Raw genomic sequence first — 22,147 nt, 5'->3', positions numbered from 1 at the left:
ACATCTAAATAAGGACAAGAGTTTGAGGCATATGAAAGCAATGAGTATCCATTAAAATTAGAGTCATCCCACATGCCTTAGCTCTTGTGTGTTGATTTCTACACATGCTCAAGTCAAGAAAGGGGGCAAGTCTTCTGCATTTGGAACCAGGGAGCCAGCATTTAGTGTCCCTGCCCTGCCTGTTGACTATCTGTGAGACCTTGTGCAGGCCACTTGACCTTTCTAAGACTGCAGTCCCTTCCAGGGTAAAACAGGATTTGTTTACTGCCCCAGGATCCCTTCCACAGCTAACGTCCTCCAGTCTCTTTTTCAATCCTGACTGTCCTGGCCCTGGACAGGCCCTGTTAGCTTTTAGAGATTAATTCTAGTTTCTCTTGTGACTTCTTGGACCTATGGGTTACTTAGACTTATGTTGCTTGATTTCCAGTCATTTGGAGATTTCTCTCATCTTTCTGTTTCTGCACTTTAGCTCATTTCCATAGTGGTCAGAAAACATAATTTTAATCCTTTGAAATTTGTTGAGATCTACTTGATGACTAAGAATATAATCTATTTTGGTAAATGTGCCATGTGTACTTGAAAAGAATCTCTATTCTGCAGTTGTTGCATATACTGTTCTATGTATGTCTGTTAAATTGAGTTGATTAGTCATGTTCAAATCTTCTATATCCTTACTGATACAGTGTTAGTGAGAGAAGTGTGTTAAAATCTCTAGTGATAACTATAGATTTGTCTGTTCCTTCTTTTTATCCTCAGCTTTGTTTTATTTCTTTTAAAGCTAAGTTATTTGATGCATAAATGTTTAGGACATTTATCTTTCTTTTGCATTGACCCTTTTATCATTGTGAAATGTCTCTATTTCTCATGATACGTGTTACTTTAATATTTATTTATCTCATATTGACATAACAAAAACTTTCTTTTTGTTATTTGCATGGTATAAATCATTTATTTTCAACCTGTTGAAAAGCGAATTGCTGGGGTTTTTTAGTTGCATCTGGGATTTTGGGTTTTTTTTAGTTGTATCTCTGTTTTTTAAATTCCAATCTGATAGTTTCTGTCTTTTAATTAGATTGTTTATGCCACTTACATATAATTACTGATTTAGTTAAGTTTAATTCTCTTGTCATTTGTTTTGTATTTATCTGCTCTGTTTTTTCCTCCTTCATTCCCTTTTCTTTAACTTTATTTTATTTATTTTTTTAAACATCTTTCATTTTTTAATTTTTTTAATTTCTTTTTTTAAATATTTTATTTATTCATTTGAGACACAGATACAGGAAGAGAGAGAGAGAGCGAGCATGAGCAGGGGGAGAGGAAGAAGCAGGCTCCCCGCTGAGCCAGGAGCCTGACGTGGGGCTCAATCCCAGGACCCCGGGATCATGACCTGAGCCAAAGGCAGACGCTTAACCATCTGAGCCACCCAGACGCCCCTATTCTTTTTTTTTTTTTTTAAGTCAGTTCTACCCCAATGTGGGGCTTGAGCTCTTTAGTGGTTACTATAGAAATTTCCAAATTAATCTATTACAGTTTACCTCAGCATTGCCCGAGCAAGCAGGAAACTTAAAGTGTATTCTGTATTCCCCTTGCCAACATTTTTGTTACACTTGCCATATATTTTATTTCTACTAAGTGATAAACCCCACAAGGCATTATTATCACTATTGTTTTTAATGGTCAGTAGTCTCTGTATTTATCCATATGTTTACATTTTGGAGCAACTGATTCCTTCTTAAAATTGTATACATCCATATCAGAGCATTTGCCCTTGAGCCTGAAGAACATCCTGTCTTAGATTCATCATACCCTTTGGTATTACTCATAGGGCAATTCTCTACAAGAAATGAACACTCATTTGTTTTATTTTTCTGAGAGCATCCTTACTGCACACTTCTTTCTAAAGGGCATCCTCCTTGGGTATAGAATTTTTAGTTGACTTTTTTTTTCTTCAGACCTTTTAAAATCTTTTACTTCGTGAATTTTTGTGTGTGTGTGTAATTTTTCTTAAGTCAACATTCTTTTTTTTTAATTCCAGTATAGTTAACATACAGTGTTATATTAGTTTCAGGCATATAATAGAGGGATTCGACAGTTCTATACAACTATACATGACTCAGTGCTCATCATGATAATAAGTGTTCTCTTAATCCCCCTCACCTATTTCATCCATCCCCCCCACCCACTGCCCCTCTGGTGACCATCAGTTTTCTGTAGAGTCTGTTTTTTGTCTCTTTTTTTCTTTGGTTTCTTAAATTTCACATATGAGTAAAATCATATGGTATTTGTCTTTCTCTGACTTACTTGACTTAGCCTTATACTGTCTAGGTCCATCCACATTGTCTCAAATGGCAAGATTTCATTCTTTTTTAAGGCTGAGTAATATTCCTGTGTGTGTGCGCGCGCGTGCACACGTGCGTGCGTGTGTGTGTGTATACCACATCTTCTTTATCCGTGCATCTATCAGTGAACACTTAGGCTGCTTCCATAATTTGGCTATTGTAAATAATGCTGCTATAAACATAGGGGTACATTTGTCCCTTCAAATTAGTGTTTTTATACTCTTTAGGTAATACCTATTAGTGGAATTACTGGATGATATGGTAATTCTATTTTTAATTTTTTGAGGAACTTCCTAACTGTTTTCCACAGTGGCTTTACCAATTTACATTCCCACCAGCAGTGCAAGAGGGTTCCTTTTACTCCACATCCTTGCCAACATTTGTTGTTTCTTGTGTTTTTGATTTTAGCCATTCTGACAGGTATGAGGTGATATCTTATTGTGGTTTTGATTTGCATTTCCCTAATGATGAGTGATGTTGAACGTCTTTTCATGTGTCTGTTGGCCATCTGGATATCTTCTTTGGAGAAATGTCCATTGATGTCTTCTGCCCCTTTTTAATTGGATTATTTGGTTTTTTTTGGTGTTGGGTTATATAAATTCTTTATATATTTTGGATACTAACCCTTTATGGAATGTGTCATTTGCAAATATCTTCTCCCTTTTGGTAGGTTGCCTTTTAGTTTTGTTGATTGTTTCCTTCAATGTGCAGAAGCTTTTCATTTTGATGTATTCCTGATAGTTTCTTATTGCTTTTATTTCCCTTGCCTCAGGAGACATATCTAGAAAAATGTTGCTATGTCGCATGTTGGAGAGCTTATTGCCTGTGCTCTCTTCTAGGATTTTTATGGTTTCAGGTCTCACATTTAGGTCCTTAATCCATTTTTGAGTTAATTTTTGTGTATAGCGTAAGAAAGTGGTCCAGTTTCATTCGTTTGCATGTAGCTGTCTAGTTTGCCCAACACCATTTGTTGAAGAGGCTGTCTTTTTCCCATTGTATATTCTTGCCTCCTTTGTCGAAGATTAATTGACCATATAAATGTGGGTGTATTTCTGGGCTCTCCATTCTTTTTCATTGATCTGTGTGTCAGTTTTTGTGCCAGTAACATACTTCTGATTACCACAGCTTTGTAGTATTTCTTGAAATCTGGGATTCTAGTACCTCCAGTTTTGTTCTTTTTTTCCTTTTTCAAGATTGGTTTGGCTATTTGGGGTCTTTCGTGATTCCATACAACTTTTAGGATTATTTGCTCCAGTTCTGTGAAAAATGCTGTTGATATTTTGATAGGGATTGCATTAAATCTGTAGATTGCTTTGGGTAGTATGAACATTTTAACAGTATTTGTTCTTCCAGTCCATGTGTGTGGAGTATCTTTCCACTTGCTTGTGTCATCTGGAATTTCTTTCATCAGCATTTTATAGTTTTCAGGGTACAGGTCTTTCACCTCCTTGGTTAAGTTTATTCCCACGTATTTTATTATTTTCGGTGTAGTTTTAAATGTTCTTAATTTCTCCTTCTGCTACTTCATTGTTAGTGTACAGAAATGCAATTGATTTCTGTATATTAATTTTGTATTCTGTGACCTTACTGAATTCATTTATCAGTTATAGTAGTTTTTTTGGTGGAGTCTTGAGGGATTTCTATATATATTATCATGTCATCTGCAAATAGTGGAAGTTTTACCTTTTCCTTACCAATTTGGATGCCTTTTATTTATTTCTCTTGTCTGATTGCCGTGGTTAGGACTTCCAGGACTATGTTAAGTAAAAAGGATGAGAGTGGACATCCTTGTGTTGTTCCTAACCTTTGGGGGAATGTTCTCAGTTTTTTCCCATTAAGGATGATTAGCTTCGAGTTTTTCCTAGATGGCCTGTATTATGTGAGGTTTGTTCCTTCTAAACCTACTTTGTTGAGGGTTTTTATCATGAATGGGTGTTGCACTTTGTCAGATGCTTTTTTTTTTTTTTGCACCTATTGAAATGATCATATGGTTTTTATCCTTTCTCATTTATGTGATTTATCACATTGATTGATTTGTGAATATTGAACCACTCTTGCATCCATGGAATAAATCCCACTGATCATGGTGAATGATTTTTATTAGTGTATTGTTGGGTTCGGTTTGCTAATACTTGTCTGCATTTATGTTCGTCAGAGATATTGGCCTGTAGTTCTTTTTGTTTGTAGTATCTTCATCTGGTTTTTGTATTAGGATAATGTTGGCCTCAGAGAATGAATTTGGAAACTTCTCTTCCTCTTCTGTTTTTTGGGAATAGTTTGAGAAAAATAGGTATTAATTCTTCTTTAAATGTTGTTAGAGACCCTGCCTGTGCCTTGGTCACCGAGTGGCCTTCGTCATTCTCCTCTGCAAATGCTCCATGGCCTAGTGTCCCCATCCCTGCCACCTGTGATCACAGGCCGAGGCCCTCCAGGGGTCACCACCAACCCACAAGCAACAGTTTGGCAGCCATCCCCTCCAGTGGCTCACTTGTGGCCACCCACAACTATTACCGGCACTGCCTGGGTTCCACTTCCAGTAACAGCTCTTGCAGAAGTACAGAGTATCTTGGGGAAGCCATCCCCCACCACCCCAGTCTCCCGAAAGCCCACCTGGGTCACTGGTGGGCAAGCTTCTTTTTGGGGCAGTCCACTCTCCCGTTCATGCCTACGGTGTTGGAGTCCCCAGAATGCTCAGAATCTCCCCAGACCTCCAGTGACACTGTCACCTGTGACTTGGCTCTGGAAGCCATGAGGAAGCAGCCTGGTGGCCAGCCTAGCAAAGCCAACACCAGGCCCTGATCCTGAGTGGCCACCACAACCTCCTATGCTTCAGGAGGCACTAGGCTCATGAGAGCCATTCCTCCCCCACCCCGCCCCTCCATGTAGACTAGGCAGGCTGCAGCAAACAGAAGCACTTGGGTTCTTTTATATCAAAACAGCAAAACACCAAAAGGAAGTTGAGAAAGCTCCACTCTTACTATCCATGCCATATGCAAACTTTCCTGATGCCCTGTAACCATGTGCCTTATACGAGGTAGAAAATAAACTCTAAGCCAGTAAAAAAGAAAAAAAAAAAAGATTTGATAGAATTCACCTATGAAGCTCTCTGGTGCTGGACTTTGTTGGGAATTTTTTTTTTTGTTACTGATTCAATTTTATTCCTGGTAATCGATCTGTTCAAATTTTCTATTTCTTCTTGATTCGGGAGAGTTATATGTTTCTTCCTGATTAGGAGGTTATATGTTTCTAGGAATTTATCCATTTCTTCTAGTTTGTCCAATTTGTTGTCATATAGGTTTTCATAATATTCTTTTATAACCCTTTGTATTTCTGTGATATTGGTTGTTATTTCTCCTCTTTCATTTCTGATTTTGTTTGAGTCCTCTCTCTTTTTTTAAATAAGTCTGGCTAAAGGTTTATCAATTTTGTTGATCTTTTCAAAGAACCAGCTACTGGTTTCATTGATCTGTTCTGTTGGGGTTTTTTTTTAATTCTATTTCATTTATTTCTACTTTAATCTTTATTATTTCCTTCCTTCTACTGGTTTTGGGTTTTGTTTGTTCTTTTTCTAGCTCTTTTAGGGGTAGAGTTAGGTTGTTAATGTTTGAGATTTTTCTTGCTTCTTGAGGTAGGCCTGCGTTGTTATAAGCATCCCTCTTAGAACCACTTTTGCTGCATCCCAAAGATTTTGGACCATTGTGTTTTCATTTTCATTTGTCTCCTTATGTAATTTTGATGTCCTCTTTGATTTCTTGGTTGAGCCATTCGTTGTTTAGGAGCATGTTTTTAACCTCCATCAACATTCATTCTTATTGTTGTTTCCTAGAGGATAATGTGTCCTTTCCCCGCCCCCTACCTCACCATGGCTACTTTTAAGATTTTCTCTTTATCTTTGCTTTTTATCAATTTGTGATTACCTAGGTTTGGTTCTGTTTATTGTCTTGCCTGAGGATCACTGAGCTTCTTGAATCTGTGGGGTAGATATGTTTCCTCAGATTTTGAATATTATTTGCCATTTTTTCCAAATTTGTCTTCTTTTCCATTCTTTCTTTTTCTACCTAATGTGAGTCTCATTTCATGCATGTTAGATCATCTGACTATGGCTCTATATTACTTTCTGTTTTGCTTTTTCTGTTTTTTTTTCTCTTTGTGCTTTATTTTGGATATATAACATTGACCTATCTACTGGCTCATTAATCCTGTCTGCTGCATATCTACTCCACTGTTGAACCCATCCAGTGAGTTCTTAATCTCTGATACTGTTTTTGGAAGTTCTGGGAAGTTTTTTGGATTTTTTATTTTTGTGGCTTCTAAGTTCAAATATTCTATTTTTTCATCTGGTTTTTCTATCTCTTTTCTTTTGACTATATTAATCAGTTATTTTGGAGTCTTTGCTAAGTCAAATATCTGGATCAACTCTGCTTTTAATCACTGTTTTATCTCTTGATAATTGGTGCCTTTTACAGTTTTCAGGGGGTGGGGGGCAATATTTAGTAAATATTTATTATATGCCAGACACTGTAAATGCTAGATTTACTCTAGACTATCTTACAGTATTCTATAGCGTCTTTAAATTTGTTCAGTCAGCTAAGTTACTAGAAGGCCTTATTTAGGGAAGATCTGTTTTAGGGTCCCCTTACTGCTAAGTATGATTGATAATCTTATGGATGGCTTTTCTGAGTTATAAGTCGATGTTTGGTGTGTTCACCTATGTCTTCCACTCTCCCGTCGCCCCAAATCCCACATCTTTCCAATATCGTTTAATACCTGGCATTTCCACTCAGTCTCAGCCTCATAGCACATACTTTGTCCCAGACTTTTAGGAGTCTCAGCCACCACGCAGTAGCCCAAGAGTTAGCCAAGGATCCAAGGGCAATTTCCATGTAGATTTCTGGGTTCCCTCCCTCACATTCAACCGTCTCTACCACCCTGCTCCCCAAATTTCAGCCACCTTAGCAGCATCGAACTTTTATTTCTGCCTCATCCTCTATCAAAACAATTGCTCCCTGCTTGAGTTTCTGTGTTGGTTGCTCTCTGAGCCGGGTAACTGTTATTTTATATATTTTGTCAAGTTTTTATTGTTTATGGCAAGAAAGTGAGTCTGATACCATCTACTTTATCATAGAACTGGAAGCTAACATTTTGCTATCTTGGTTTCAGTTACATTTTTGAAGACACTCATTTTAAAAAGCACAATTTATGGATAATTTTTAAGTTTATTTCGTGGTAATTTTGTTAATCAGTACTGTTTCCCAACATTATTATTTAGATGGAAAATGACTATAAGCCGCATCTTTATTAATGTATGAATGTTTCAGTTGGCCTATTCAGCTTTGGTGCTCACTATATTAAGAGATAGCTTCTTTGGCATTTGCGTAGTTTGAAAATCGTCTAGTGTTGAGAGTCTGCTCTGGCTTGACCCTATTTTCCTGGTAAGCATAGTCCCAGTAACAGCACATCTTGGCAAAAGTGACCTGTTGTCCTGGGTGACCCCCAAAATGGCAGCCACTAGAGTTTAATTCCTTTGGCCTTAAGTTTTATCTCCTGTGAAAATTCAGCCACTTCAGGGGAAGAATGGCAGAGTAGGTTGTATTAGTCATTCACACGAAAACAATTTCTCAGATCCCTTCTTATAGAGCTGATTTATTAGTAGCTGGGGAGAAGCTTTTGTGGTTACTCCTTGGTGTCTGAGGCAGTGAACAGGGCCATACAAGGTGAGAAAATGTACATAAAATAGAAGGGATAAAAAAGATAAATCTTTTCATTGTTTTAATCCTCCCCCCAAAAGCTAGGCTCCTTCAGTTTTTTATCTGTTTCCTGAAGAAGTTCTTCATACAATATGATAGGAGCTATAGCAATAAAGCAAAGTCTAAAAGGATACAAAAAGGCTGATAATACAGAGTAAAATCTAGAGTGATTAAGGTAGGTTGAGGGATGCTAGAAATTGGCGACATTGGTTTCTTCCTAGGAGGGCTTTTGGATGGCTGGGCATTAAGGATGGGAGAGAGACTACATTATATAATCTTTTTTCCTCCAGAAGCTTGAACCATGTGAATGTGTTACTCAAAAGAAAAAGAAAGAAAGAAAGAAAAGAAAAGATCATGTTTATTTGTTATCCTTCCTATGACACCCTGAGAGTAAAGGGATATTTTTTAACTCTCAAAGATAATAAGAACAGGAGAGCAAACAATGGCAACAAAAAAATTGGAATCTAGAAAGATGGTGCTATAGCCTGAATGTTTGTGTCCCACTAAAATTCATAAACTAATCCCCATTGTGATGGTATTTGGAGGTGTGGGGCCTTTGGGAGGTGACTAGGTCATGGCGGTGGACTGCTCATGAATGGGATTAGTGGCCTTATGAAAGGGACCCCAAAGAACTCCTTGGTCTTCCACATGGGAGGACACAGTGAGAAGATAGTCATCTGTGAACTAGGAAGCAGCTTCTCACCAGACACCATTGTCTGCTTGCACTTTGATCTTGAACTTCCCAGCCTCCAGAACTGTGAAAAATAAATGTTTGTTCTTTAAATTACCCAGCCTGTTGTGTTTTCGATATAGCAGTCCAAACTAAGAGAGACGGACAGAAAGAAAGTCAAATTCTAAACCAGCCAGTAGAGAAAGCCAAGAGTTTCCACAGAGCTACCTGAAGACTTGAGAATTGGGGACAGTAGATGCATCTGAAGGTGGGAAGTAAATATGAGACTTAAAACAGAAGGGTTGGTTGAATGTCTTAAGAGGCAATTAAATCCTTAGCCTCTCATGCTAGCTTTGCACAATAGGACAACTGCCTACCCAGCTCCAGGTAGGAAACTGAAGTTTACTTACTGGTGAGAGTAAAACAGAGTTTCTGGACAAGGACATATCAGAGTTGAAAGTAGGATGTATAGCACTGAAAACATAGGATTGAACGAATGTTTACATATCAAATACAGAGAGATCAGACCTCCCCACATGGGCTCCCACAACACAGATCATCAAGCTTAAATACTTTCCAGACAGGAAAGAGGATGCTCCATCTCCAGGGAATCTGCCCAACCCCAAAGAGAAAATGTCAGGAGCTCAGTGATATGATGGCTCAGCCAGATGACCCTACAGTGAAGTCCACAGTAGACCTCAAACAACTTCTGAGTAACTCCTTAAATAGGAGCAGAAACCAAGAATTTCCAGGCATCTAACTTAAAGACAGAGACTAAACTAAATTTGAAGGAAACAGACTATGTCAAGAGGTGAAAATTTTAGATACTCCAAAAAATTGCTCTATTATTTATATTCTCATTGAGACAAAAGATTATATTCATAAAACAAGAACAAAGGGCCATGAAAAGGGATATTCAGTTAATGAAAAAGAACTCTCAGGGGCGCCTGTGTGGCTCAGACAGTTAAGTCTGCCTTTGGCTCGGGTCATGATCCCAGGGTCCTGGGATTGAGCCCCACATCGGGCTCCCTGCTCAGCAAGGAGTCTGCTTCTCCCTCTGCATGCTGCTCCCCCTGCTTGTGCTCTCTCTCTCTCTGTCAAATAAAAAGTAAAAAATCTTTAAAAAAAAAAACTCAGAAATTAAAAATATAGTAAGTTTGAAATTCAGCAGAAGGAGTAGACTATGAAATTCAGAATATCTTCCAGAAATTAAAACAAAAGGACAAAAAAAATGAAAAATAGGGTATAATGGATAAGCAAATTATGAATCGGGGTAGGAATGCCAACATCCAGATGATAGAAGTTGCAGAAAGAAAGAGAAAACACACTGGAAAAAATAAAGAAAGAATTAAGGAAACTTTCCCAAAATTGAAAGACTCAAGACTGTAGATTGGAAGGGTCTACTAACTGGCCAGAACAGTGAATGACAATAGACCAACACCAAGGCCCATCATGATGAAATTTCAGAACAGTGGGGTCAAAAAATAACTACCACTTAAAGAGAAGAAAAAATAGGGTCATACACAAAGAATCAAAATCAGAATGGTTTTCGACTTCTCAGTAACTATGCTAGAAACCAGAAGCCAATGAAACAATGCTTTCAAACCAGGAAGGAAAATTATTTCTAATCTACAATTCTGTATCCAAACTGTTAATTGAGTATGAAGCTAGAATAAAGATATTTTCAGATATGCAGGCTCTCCAAAAATCTACCTTTTATTCACCCTTTTTGAGGAAACCACTGAAGGATGAACTCTAGAAAAACAAAAATAAACCAAGAAAGAAGACATGGTAAATGGGAAAAGGTGGATGGTTGGCACACAGGAGGGAGACAGAGGAATCCTTGGGATGACCTGAAGCAATAAGGGCAACTACAACAGATTGGATCAGGGCAGAAGTCTCCAGCACAGATTTTGTTAAGGAAATGAAATTGTTTAAATACCTAATGTGTCTGAACATTTATTTAGGAGATTTAGACAATTGGCAGAAAGTTTGGGATTCAATTATGGATAAATATTTAAGAACAAAGTAAAACAAAAAAGACGATTGTTAACTCCCAGGAAAACAACCTTGTAGAAGAAATGAAAAGTAATCCTAGCATATTACACAGGCACCTTGATACAGCAATTAGATACTGATCTAAATGGAATTATAATTATGTTGACAAGTTGAAAGGAGGGGAAGGTAAGAGTTTATGATTGTGGGGGTGAGGGGGCTCTCAGTGGAAGACAGCTAAACCCTCATTTACCAAAATGGGAAATAGATACACAGTGCTTCAACCTGAGGGGGAAAAAATCATGAAATCAGGAAGTAACAATGTAGACATTAAAGATTTAGTACCCAATTCCTAATGGGGGAGGGGTCCCCCACACCCCGCAATTCTCTAACACCGGCTGGGTGTCCTACAGTTCAACTCAATTCTGACACTACCCAGAGATAATATCAGCTTGCATCAGTCCTACAAGACTGCCCTCCACTTCCGATGCCAGTTACAAGTCCATGTTATTACCCAACGGGCTATAAGTCAGAGGTTCCCATAACCCCCTCCTTGGGTTCAGTTAAGTTATTAGTGGCTCACAGAACTCTGGAAATCATCTTACTAGATTACTGAATTATTACAAAGGATATTAAAAGATGCGAATCAGTAGCCAGATGAAGAGATAATAAGGTGAGGACCCGAACAAAGGAACTCTGTCCTTGTGGAGTTCGGGGCTCAGCACAGTGGTACATGGGAGTGTTCTAGTTCACCAACCTGGAGGGTCTCTGAACCTCATCCTTTTGAGTTTTTAATGGAGCCTTCATTACATAGGCATAATTGATTATATCTTTGGCTGTTGGTGACTGATTCAACCTCCATTGCCTCCTCTCTCCTCTCCAGAAATCAGGGGGTGGGACTACCGGTAGTCCAGAGCATTCAAAATGCTGGAAAGAAAGCACATGGTGGGGTGGTGGTAAGATCTGGAATTGACTTCTGGCTATACTCTCTGTGTGACTTCAGCAAAGTCACCTAACCTCTTTGAGAATAAGATAGGGGCAATAATAATCACAGGGTGATAATAGATATCAGGCAAAATAATGTATATGGGAATGCCTTGTAACTAGAAAATTCCTATTACAATTCTTGGTTTTAATTAGTGAGTTTTTTTTTCTTTATGTGTTGACTTTGTACAAATATACCTTCTATCCCTGGTATATTATTATTATTATTGACTCTAGGAAGTGTTGTGTATTAGTTAAGGTATAGGATGAAGTGCTATAACAGGGAGACCCAAAAATATGGCAGTTCAAACAAGACAGAAATCTGTTTCTCTTTCATATAAAAATCTAGAGCTGTGCTATTCAATATGGTAACCACTAGGTACTTGTGGCTATTTACATTTAAATCAAGTATAGTTAAATAAAATTTAAAATTCAGTTCCTCATTTGTACTGGCCACATCTCAAGCACTTAAAAGCCACTTGACTAGAGGCTATTGTATTGAACAACATATATAGAACATTTTCATCATCCCAGAAAGTTTTGTGGGCAGCCCTGATCTAGAGGAGTGGTCCAGAACTTCAAGGGTCGCTCTGCTCTACAGGGTCATCCACAGACCTGAGTTTCATAAATATTACTAGTCCGCCACCCCCTAGGTAAGACTTTATAATGTTTTTTTGGTGCCATCAATCCCTTTGGCACTATGACAAAGCCTACAGACTACTTCATAGAGTAATATTTTTAAATGTCTAAGATAAAACACATAGAATTACAATGGAAATTAATTATGTTTAAATATAATTGTCAAAGTATAAAAAAATAAAATGAACTCATGCTATAATAATATGTGCTTTATTGATACAAGTAATGATCTAGTGGCAATTCTAACAGCTATTGTCATTTCAAAGTATTGATAAGTGTATGTGATTTTTCAAGATAATCCATAACAAATATAATGTGATATGAAAATATCTATAATTTCAGTTGGTAACAGTCATAGATATGGCAAATACCACTTATGGTTTGTTCCCTACATGATAACTGAAGGAAATGCTAAATTTCAGATAGAGGTTAGTGAAAAGAAAGTTACATAGTTTTCTTCCCATCCAAGTTTACAGGACCAGTATTTCTATTTATGGACCTCTTGCAGGGTCTGGACTCCAGGGTTAAGAAACCCTGCTGGGGGATGTCAAAGCTGATTTGGCAATGCCAAGTCCACCCTCTAGAATGTGGAAAGGGGAGGGTAAGTGATTTCTCTTTTAAAAGACATTACTTGGAAGTTGATCCCATCCCATTGTTCAGCAGGCAGTCACATGACCACCTGTAGTATAAGGCAGGCTGGGAAATGTAGTCTTCAAGGCAGCCCCGTATGTTGCTATTAAAAAGCTGGAAGGAGGGGCGCCTGGGTGGCTCAGTTGGTTAAATGACTGCCTTCGGCTCAGGTCATGATCCTGGAGTCCGGGGATCGAGTCCCGCATCGGGCTCCCTGCTCGGCGGGGAGTCCACTTCTCCCTCTGACCCTCCCCCCTCTCATGCTCTCTCTCTCTATCTCATTCTCTCTCTCAAGTAAATAAATAAAATCTTTAAAAAAGAAAAAAAAGCTGGAAGGAATTCTGCCAGTAAAAGGAAGGGAAGAAGTGATATTAGGATAAATCGCAGTCTCTGCTGCCACAGCTTCATTCATCACTATGGAATTGAAACAAAAAAATGTGTTTCTGTTATTCAAAAATGTCTGTTTATTCTCTGACATTTTGTGCACTTTCAGATCTGAGTCAGAAATGCCAGGGAGAGTTTCACTCTTACTAGCTATGGACAGGCTCCCCCAGTGTTACCAGTTCCTGAGGTGTATAGTGTCTAAGGGATATAGCAATTTTGAGCTAGTATTTCCCAATTCTGTGCATATGCCTGTAATCACTGGCAACATTGTTATTAGCTCAGAGACAACAGTCTTATCCATGTCAGAGTGTGTTTGTACCTTGCTCAAAGCAGACTCAGTATGCCATGATCTGTACTGAGAGAACCAATAACAAATTAGATATCTAGTCCTGTCACCAGTGACCAGTAGTAGTCTATGTGCAAGAAAGCATAAAAAGTAGGAGGCAAGCTTTTTCCAAACAGACAAATCCCTTGAGCAAATGCCCTTTAAAGTTTAAAATAACAACTCCTTCAGTTGTACATACAGCCTTTAAATTTTCAGAGAGCTTTAAGTACCTTAACTCTTCTCATTTTATTAGGTACCCAGATCGTGGGGGTTTTTCATTTTTCATTTTTTTTAAGTTAAATAAATAACAATTTCGACACAGCACCACATGGCCGACAGCTTTTAGCTTATAAAAGAAGAGTTGAAAAGGCATACTTACAGGCGAACTCTGTTGGCTTCTGGCAGGAGGGAGACAGAGCTGGTCCAAGCCCAGACAGCACTTAAAGGGCCAGGCAGTCCCTCACGCACACCTCTCATCTCCATCCCAGGGAATGTTTTCTGATGAAACGTGAATGCTCAGTGTTATTTTCTTTAAAGTCCCAGATTGTGAGCTCCCAAGGAGCAGACACTGGAAGTCTTCCTAGCCCCCACAAAGCCTGGTGCAATTCCCTGTACATCACACGCACTAGACATATATTTGCTGACAAATCGCTTCTATTTTATGAGCATTTATAATGGCCTTTTAAATAAGTGTGATTTTAAAGTTTGCTGAATGAAGAGTGGTTTTTATTTAGTCTTAGGGTTACCATCGTCTTATTTTTTTGGTCTCCCTTCCCCCCATCTCTAGTTTAAAAATGTGATTCACTAGGAAAATATGACTCCATTAATTGAATTAATTTTAGAGCCAACTTTTCAGGAACCTATCTATTTCTGTAAAGTGAGATCCACTTGCAAGTGTACCATTTGGTGCCAGCACTCAAATTTTCCCTGACTCAGTTACTCCAGCGGTGTTTCAAATATCCTCCCATAAATAAGGCAGCCAGTGCCCCATACTTGTGAGGATTATTTACAGGATCTTGTGATTCAGCCCAGGATCTGATAGTGATCTTGGTCGGGTGATATAAATAGGCTAGGATTTGCCAATGGCTATTTTTATAAGGGAAGCTTTCTAAGTTGATTTCTTTGAACCCAGAATGACTTTCTCCCCCCGGCTTCCCCTGTTTTCCTCTTCCACTGGGGAGATGCTCTCTTCTGTGGGCCTGTCTTTCCACCTCCCCCAGCCAGCTGGGGTCTGCAGAAATCAGAAGAAGATATGTGCCTGACACAGAGTTGCCTGAAATCCTATATCTTCACCCCCTTTCAGTATCATCTTTCTTTCATCCGGCCTGAGAATGGCACCCACCCCGCCCATCAGGCCACAGGATCTCTGGGACTAGCCACCTTGTCTGAAATAGATACCCACCAGCTCTCAGGCAGAACAATTCCCTACATTCATACCTGAATGTATATTTTACAATATTACCTTTTGTTTGTCTTTGTAGACTTGCCCCTGCCCCAAGTTGGAAAAAAAAACAAAACAAAACCCAAATCCTGAGTTACTGCTGATGAACCAAACTGCCTCGTTTGAGGTAACCTCAACCCCATGTGTGACTGACACCCCTGCCCCAACTGATACAGACACTAGAGTGCCTGCTCAGGCCTTCCCCAGGGATGTCTTGGCCACAGGTCTCCAGAGCTCTCTTTCCTCCTAGTGGGGCACCACCCCCCACACACACACCCCCACACCCTCACCTCCCCACCCCTACCACACACGCACACGCACACACGCACACACACACACACACTATGTGTGCGGTACAGTCAGGCAGGAGAGGCTTGCCTTGGGGCACTGCCCTTTCTTTGCATCCTTTCCCCAGGTTTTCATGCCGAAAACAGCACATTCTCAACATGAAGCAAAAATTGATCCTGCTCTTTTTCTTTTTCATCCTGTGTTTTTGACCGTGCTGTTCTTGGCAGTCAAACTTCCAGGCTTGGGGGTAGAATTGATAGCTTCAAGTGTAAGTTAAATTGGTTGGCAGCATGCCATGTGTAGCCTTAGCCCCCCTGGATAATTTACCAGCATCTGTGGCTTCACCCACCCAGTGGCCTTGAGTGTCTCCTTAACTTTACAACTGGCTTGCCTGTTGGAGCCCTGCCTCCACCCTTCCACCCCCCAGCCAGCTCTGAGGGCTGGAGCTCTTTCTCACTTCTTGGGCCAAGTCCTGGAAGTAAAAGAGATTGTTTCAATCTCTGAGTTCCACCGCAGGGTCAAGGGCCCCAGAGCCTGGTGCTGCAGTCTGGCCAAAGGGACCACAAAACCAGGTCACCAGTGATGTTCACTGATGCTCTGAGCTTTGGTTTTGCCTTTGCCTGGGATTAATGTCCCATCTCATAATAACAATGAAGATCAAATAAAATAAGGTATTATACTTGAAATGCTTGATGAAAGGTAGAGAGCATAACAACAGCAAAAATAAGAATAATAGGTACCATTTTATAGGCATCTGCTGTGTCCCAGGTACTTTGTTTAGTGCTTCATGGGAACTACCTCATTTAATCCTGACAACTACTCTTTAAAAGTATTAGTATGCCCATTTTACAGAAAGGAAAGTAAGGCTTAAAAAGATGAAGATATTTGTTAGAATCACATATCTAGAGAAAGTGGTAGTCAAAATTTGAGTCTGGCCAGGCTACCTTTAAGGCCCATGCTGTCATCTATTAAACAGAATATTTCCCTTCCCATTTCAGAATTGGTAAGAGAAACGTAATTAACTTCAAAGATGGGCATTTATAGTGTTTTGTTCAGGCTACCCATTTTACCTTCCATTTTCAGATCAACAAGCCATTTCCTGTGCTCAGGCCTTATTTCCAGAGCAGAAGGAACTCGGTGGTTTTCCCACTGGAAGAGGGAGACATGAAATGTGTCTGCCTGTTCCAGGAAATGCCACCTACTCTTGTCACCCACACTGTATCGCCCCAGTGCACTGACTATACTGTAGCCGACTCAGTGATGACTCTTGTGTAAGCCACTAGCTATCAAGATGACTAAGGCTCAGACAGCACTCACTGCATTTCTGTTTCTGTGGTTGACAGTGGATTGAGTAGGGCGTTTAGACCTGCATTGGCCAGGTGTGAGTTCATCAAGTCCCTGGCATAGCACATGGCTAGCCACAGAAGAATGAGGCATAAAAGGCTTGGTCCCTGTGTGGAGCCACCATCCTGTATCAGAGACAGGACAGGCATTGTGACTAATCAGTGTGCATGTATTTGGCATTCCAGAAGAAGTGCATCCATCAAGAGAATTCAGAAAAGGGAAGGCCTCCATGAAAGAGTTTGATCTAGATGCTGGCATGTATGGATAGAATGGTGAGAAGAGTGAAGAATGTTTGAAATATAAGAAACAGCCAGGAGTATCTGGTCAAGGTTTCAAAATGCTTCGTTCCTGGGGGGATTTGATATAAATTGGGTTTTCATCTTAATTCAAGAAAAGGCACATGGTAAAACTTGCCACTTTTCAGAGTGCTTATGTCTTGAGAAATGGTATGATTCTGTTCAACATGTCTTAAATGTATGGTTACAAGAGCAAGATGCTGTCCCATGGGCAATGAGGGAATCAAAAGTGAGTGAGATTATGTTGGTGGTTACACAGACATAGGTGTGTGTAAAACTCACAGAATTGTTCACCCCAAATGTAAATTTTTTTAATGTTTTCAGTGTGTAAGGTTAATCCTTCCTCTCAAACAGCTTACAGCTTAATGAAAGAAGATGGTAAACTGTCTTCCATGGTTAAGCCGTGCATGTGACAACAGAGATTGAACAGAAGAACACTGTGGGGGCTTAAAGCCAGCACAGAGCATTGTTGTCTGTGGGAAACCCAAACCGTCCTGACAGTATGTGGCATATGCAGTGAGATCTCAGAGTGGGGAACTGTCAGAAGAAAGGCATGGGAGCAGGGAGGTGTGTTTGGGAACAGCTCTCATTCCCTTTGGTTTCATTTGGTTTTGGGTGTTTTTGTTTTGTTTTATTAAACATTTAATACATTAAACATAATTAAACATAATTCCTAAGCTGGTGTTTGTTGAGTACCAACTCTGTGCCAGCAGAGTGCTGAAGACCCCGAGCTGAGTCCCCATCTGCACCCCACCTCACCAGAGAACATACACAGATGGCAAAACAGCATATGAAAAGATGCTCCATATCATCTGTCATTGGGAGAATTGCAAATTAAAGCAACAGTGAGATTCCACTACAGACCTGTTTAGATGGCCCAAATCCAAAACACTGATGACAACAAATGCTGGAAAGGATATGGAGCAACAGGAACCCTCATTCATTGCTGGTGGGAATGCAAAATGCTACAGCCACTTTGGAAGACAGTACAGCAGTTTCTTACAAAGCCAGACATGTTCTTACCATCCCTCGGGCAGTCATGCTCCTTGGTATTTACCCAAATGAGTTGGAAACTTATGTCCACACAAAAATCTGTACACAGATATTTATAGCAACTTTATTCGTAATTGCCAAAACTTGGAAGCACCCAGATGTCCTTCAGTAGGTGAATAAACTATGATATGTCCAGACAATGGAATATTATTCAGTGCTATAAAGAAATGAACTATCAAGCCATGAAAAGACATGGAGGAAACCTAAGTGCATATTACTAAGTGCAAGAAGCCAGTGTGCAGAGGCTACATACTAGGATTCCAACTAGATGACAGTCTGGGAAGGGAGTAACTACGGAGGCAGTAGTTATCACTGGTTCCCCAGGGTCGGTGGGGGAGGGGTGAGAGAACAAGAAGGCAGAGCACACAGGAGTTTTAGGGCAGTGGGGAAAAAACTCTGTCCCTGTTCTTAAGGATGTCTGGCCTAGCTGGGGGACACAGATGCCCAGATCAGAGGGAGGTGGAGGACACACCCAAAAGAAGCCATAGAAAGGAACTGGCTGGCCGTAGGCAGCTTCACTAGAGGCTTTCTAGGGGAAGAGCTACATCTAAGGTGTGACTAGAAAGAGCTGCAAATAGAAAGAAAGCAAGAATATTCCACAGAAACTGCACGTGGAAAGGCCCAGAGATGAGAGAGAGGAAGAGAAACCATCTGTGACCTGAGAGCGGCTCAGCAGAGCTGGGAGGGACGGGCAGGGAGGCTGAGGCACAGATGGGCCAGGTCATGCAAGGCTTGGCCAGGCACACAAGTACATGGAGATGTCATGTTGAGAGCTGTGGGGAGAACCACGGGGTTCTGAGCAGGATGACATGATCAGATAGATCCCTGCTTCAGAAGGATGGCCACAGGGCGGAGGACAGATTGCAGACGGTAGGCTGGCTCAAGCAGGACCGTGGCTTGGCTAAGAGCAGGCCAGAAAGAAGTGGATGAATTTGAGAAGGTGGAATCTGCAGGCGCTAGTGATTGGTTGGGTGGTGAGTGAGAGAGAGGAAGGACTCTGGTGCCTCCCTGGGCTCTGGTTCTGGCTTAGACAGCCAGCAGGGGTGGGAGCTGTGGCGGGGGGTGGGGGTGGGGGGGGTCCACAAAGAGGAGGATGAGGATCAGGGAGAGAAGGGTTGTGGAATAAGCCTAGAAAGGTGGATTAGAATGTGCTGTGCTTGCCAACTTGCAGACTGTGTGAGGGAAGCCCAGGGAAGGCACAGTCTCCTCACAAATCACTGTTTTGTTACTGCTCTTTTCTTTGATACATCAGACTTCAGCCAGACCCTGGCATATAGATGGACATCTGGGAATTGTTAGATTCTAGAATAAACATTGGCCAGCCTTTGAATTCCCAAAGCGGCCCATACCCAAACTGACAACTGGGCTTGCTGAAGCCTGGAGAAAAAACTTGATATGAGCATCAAAGCCAATGGAGTTAATTAAAAGAGAATAGCTTTTATTGAATTTTAACAGTTATTTCTTAAAGTATTGAATTTAAATGATGAGGTAAACAGTAGAAACAACCTTAATCTTTCTTGAGCCCAGTTTTCTCATCTGGTAAATGAAGGAAACAGACCTGTTGATCTCAAAGTTCCCTTCCAGCTCTGAAATTCTAACCTAATAAAATTTTTCATCAAGATTAAAAAAAAAAACTCTATGTGAATAAACACAGAGTATAGGGCTATCCCTTATTGAGCCTCAAACATTTTTTAATCCAAAATTTTAATGTTGAAACTCCAACTTGTCAGATTTCCCAGAGTGTAAATCCTCCGACCAGCGTGCTGTTATTGTTTGAAAATACTGTAACCTCTGAAGCTCTGACCGGGGGACGGGGGCGGGGGGGGGAGGGTGGAAGAAGGAAGGTGGGGAGAGGGAAAGTTCCATGTTTCCAGCAATGAATTTGCTGATACTAATGCTATGAAAACCTTACAACCATCTTGTGTCCTATAAGGAACCCAGGTGCAATCATAATCCACAGTTTCATTTGTCATAACTAACTTTACATACTTGTTTAATCCTCGTAGCTCTGTGATGTGGGTAGGTTTAGTTTTCTTCCTCACTTTACAGATGAGGAAACTGAGGCAGAAAGCGGTAGAGTGACTTGCCTGAGCTTACAGTTAGTGAATGGCAGACCCAGGATTCAAGTTAAGGCAGTGGGCTCCCCCCACTCTGTCTGCTGTTCTCATTGCAGTTATCATAGGTGTGGGGTGTTCCAGTTTCAAACATTGTCTCCCATGGTCTTCATCAACCAATAAATAAACTATGTGGATAAAAGCACTCTTTGGTTATCTAAACGACATATTCCACATGCCTATGGCCAGAAACAGCCACAGTATCTTGGTTCACATCTTTGTCCATGTTTTAGGCCTAGATCTTATAATAACCATCCGACTGTCTCACTTGTGAAGTTGAAGGCTTGCCAGGTTACCTGCAAGTGTTTTCCAAGGCTGTGAGTGTGGGCCAGCACATCTGCAGGAAAGTGTTGGAGTGAGGTAGGATTCTGGAATACCCTCTCTGCTTCCACTCAAGGCTGAGTGGAGATTTGGTTGCCAGGTATTTTTTTCTTGGTCCCCCTAATGCCCCCACACTGTTGCTGGTGAGAGAGGTCCTTGCCTCTTGCGGCTGCCATGTAGGCAGCTCAAGCATAAAGAAGTCATTCCTAATTATTACCACAGTAGCAGTGTCATGGGGAATGGCCAGGGCAAAGGGAACTATGCTTTTGCCTGAGAACAATAGGGGCCCAGCTCCTGCCGAGAACCTCAGATATAAATTGAGGGAATGCATAGAGGCAAGGTAAGTCCCGAAGAGAAGTGCCTTATACTCTTCAGGAACCTCAGGCCCCCACTACCTTTGCTTCAGGCTGAATAAGCACCCCGCTTACCAGGCTCTGCCTCCATCAAGCCCATCTCACATGGCCCATCTGGCCTAATTATAATCAGTAGCAGGAGCAGAAGTACCATTTTGTATTTTACAGTTTACAAAGTGCTTTAACTTGCACTGTCTCATTTGATCTTCACAACAAACCTGTGAAGCAGGTGATACATTTTACAGATGAAGAGGTCCAGAGTATAGTGGCACAGATGGCTCCTATGTCAGAGTCAGCAGAATTTCTCCTGTACCTTAAGAGAGAATGGGGGCATAAGGAAGTCTGTGTGTCCTTTCAGGGGTTCGTGGCAGTAATTGCTAACCTCTGATATACATCAGAATCACCTGGGAGAAGTTTAAAAAATAAAGATGCATGGACATTACCTCAGATGTAACTTAAGAGAATCCCCAAGTCTGGGTACCTGGCATACGAATTTTAGAAAAAGAAAAGCTCCGCAGTCAATTCTGATGTGCGCCAAAGGTTGAAAAACACTTGCATTCAGAGTTCTTCTAAATGTACCAGAATAGTCTAAGTCTCATTCCCATCAAAGCAAAGCAAGTAAATATTCCCATGGAGAAAACAAATCTAAGATTTGGCCTCTGATCTCCAGAAATTTCTAATCTGGTTGGGATAAGACATGTACACAGGCAAAGACACTCAACACCATGACTCTGGTCTCCCGGTGTCTAAGACCCGAGTAGTCCGAGTATCAGAGCAATCCCACAAGAGAGGCGGTGGGAGGACATAGAAAGCAGGTTTGGGTCAGTGAGGTGATCAGTTTGGCCAGAGCAAATCATTCACATGAGCAAGATGTGGGAGATAAACCTTCTCATATAGGCCGAAGCCATATCATATAGGGCTTTCCCTGCCAGGCTGAGGAACTACAGATGAACCCTTGGCAGTGGATAGATTTGGAGGGTTTTAAAGCAGAATGTAATCAGACATGTTTTACAAACAATCCCCATTTTAATGATGAAGAAATAAATAGATGAGGGTAATTATTTCAGACCGCTTGCTTCCTTGGTGGAATAGATCTGGATAGTGAATCTCACTCAGATTTTGTTCTGATGATTGCAGTCAACCCTCCTTCTCAGTGCAGAGGGATACAATGCATACAAGCTGTCCTACGTTCATGCTCACAGTATTATTTACTCTCAGTGAAGT

The 22,147-nt window shown here is 40.7% G+C and overlaps 1 protein-coding gene and 1 pseudogene across 3 annotated transcripts in view; both read left to right on the top strand.

Moving 5' to 3' along the window:
- Nucleotides 1–22,147, top strand: part of ATG7 (autophagy related 7) — a 232,300-nt gene that overhangs the window by 175,386 nt on the left and 34,767 nt on the right. The gene's annotated exons all lie outside the window — the stretch shown is intronic.
- Nucleotides 4,180–5,138, top strand: LOC114207620 (pancreatic progenitor cell differentiation and proliferation factor pseudogene; annotated as a pseudogene).

The sequence above is a fragment of the Eumetopias jubatus genome, unplaced genomic scaffold, assembly GCF_037043125.1.
Source record: "Eumetopias jubatus isolate StellerSeaLion01/CBP00866 unplaced genomic scaffold, mEumJub1_p1.0 scaffold_1, whole genome shotgun sequence".
Lineage (NCBI taxonomy): Eukaryota > Metazoa > Chordata > Mammalia > Carnivora > Otariidae > Eumetopias > Eumetopias jubatus.
The sequence above is the reverse complement of the archived record's forward strand: the minus strand, read 5'-3'. Positions and strand labels throughout refer to the sequence as shown.